This window comes from Vigna unguiculata, chromosome 11 (assembly GCF_037176805.1).
Source record: "Vigna unguiculata cultivar grain cowpea cultivar isolate G323 ecotype 2 chromosome 11, ASM3717680v1, whole genome shotgun sequence".
Lineage (NCBI taxonomy): Eukaryota > Viridiplantae > Streptophyta > Magnoliopsida > Fabales > Fabaceae > Vigna > Vigna unguiculata.
The window spans coordinates 4,771,391-4,773,227 of NC_140802.1; the positions used below are offsets into that span (position 1 = coordinate 4,771,391).

At 25.1% G+C, this 1,837-nt stretch overlaps 1 long non-coding RNA gene across 1 annotated transcript; it reads left to right on the forward strand.

The window, feature by feature from the left end:
• The first annotated feature begins 844 nt into the window (after positions 1-844).
• Positions 845-1,302, forward strand: LOC114168265 (uncharacterized). Its single transcript, XR_003600651.2, has 2 exons — positions 845-981; positions 1,114-1,302. It is a non-coding gene; the product is annotated as an uncharacterized LOC114168265 (long non-coding RNA).
• Positions 1,303-1,837: the final 535 nt, after the last annotated feature.

Consider the following 1,837-nt stretch of genomic DNA (forward strand, 5'->3'; position numbering starts at 1 on the left):
TATCATTTTATATAATATTCAATATGATTTTCTATGTTTCTTAAAAAAACTCTATGTGGTTCTTATGTTAAATTGAGATTAACACCATTATCATTTAAAAGTTATCAAGTGTTAAAATCTAAATTATTTTTTATCTTGAAATTTTTATCTTTTTTTCTCTTTCTATTTTTCATCACCTTCATTGACGGCACCGGAGAAAGGTGGAAAGAGAAAAAAAAACATGAAAAATTATAAAATAGAAGATAATTCACATTTTGACATATGTCACCTTCCAAACAATATTCCTATTAATTTAACGAAATGACTCATCAAGTCTTTAAAATAAATAAATACTCAATTAGATAAAAATAAAATATAAAAACCAAAATAAGATCTAAATATAAAAATCAAATTACTAACTAAACATTTCATAATATAAGCATAAATAACTTTAGTTTTATTCTCTTCAGTTACTTAAACTAAATATTATTTTTATTTGTGATTTGTATTAATGAATAATGGGAAAAACAATTAAAATAGTGAACAATTAAGACTAATTTAGAACAATTAAGACTAATTTAAAAACATAAAGAATTCAATAAAATTATTATAAAATAAGTTTAAATTTAACTCATTCTTACGTACACATAAGGTTATGATTATCCAGATAGTCTAATAACGGATGATAGACCTTACAAAGCATAGAATCTAATAAAATTAAAAAATGATTTTCATTCTAAATCAGTTTAACAAAATCAATGATGATTTTCCTTATTTATATAATTTAAATTGTCGGTAAATATAAATTGATTATTTTTATTAGATGTGTGTGATAATATTAGTATATATATATCACATAATACATTATACCAACCCATAACAAAGAATTATTTTGGAGAGTTAAAGTGAAGAGTTACCAACTTAACATTACTCAAAGATAATTTAACATGAAGTTCATCACTTCAATTTTGTTCCTGCTGCTCGTTCTTTCCATGGAAATTGGTATGTTTTGTTTTTCCCACTCAACCTACTCATTAATTTGTACTTACACTAATCTTTGAAATTAATTTTTGTTGTGAATGAGTTTAATTATTAAGAAGTTGAGTATTGAATAATATTGTGTTTGTGATGTAGAAAATGAAGGAGCAATGAAAATGGTAGAAGCAGAAGTGTGTGCAGAAGAGTTCAACTGGCCAGATTGTAGTTTATTCTCGTGTAAAACTGAATGTATCAAAAGACATGGAAAATCTGCGACTGCAATGTGTGATGACATTTTTTTATGCATTTGCAATTTCCCTTGTAATTAGGCCTTTCGTTTTATCATCCAACGTTGTTCTTATATGAATATCACTTTAAGTAATCCACAATGATGGATTCAAAATAAAATAAAATAACTCTTTTGCTATTTCTTTTTCTGTTTCCTTTTATGGTTTCAATTTAACATATTTGAATGAAGATTTTATCAAGTAAAATCTCATGAAATGTGCCAACATTGTATGGCTATATAAACTCAATGATGAGGTTTAGAGAGAAATAACAAGAAAGAAACAATAACAGAGATGTGTTTAACCTCCATAAGAAATTGATATCACTTTCAATCAAAAATTTTATGATAATGAATTTATAAGTTTTCATCTTTATATGACTTTTCATTTTTATGCATGTTTAGACTCAACTTAAATTCTCAAAAATGTCATAGTAAGATGAAATTTGCACGAAAAAAACAATTTTCCATGTCATCACAATAACGGTAACACATGATCCTTTTATCCACATTCAAAACCAGAATTGTTATATTATTATAAACACTTAAATGTTGAAACGTGACCCTACAAAGAAAAGTTGGTACAATGGTGGT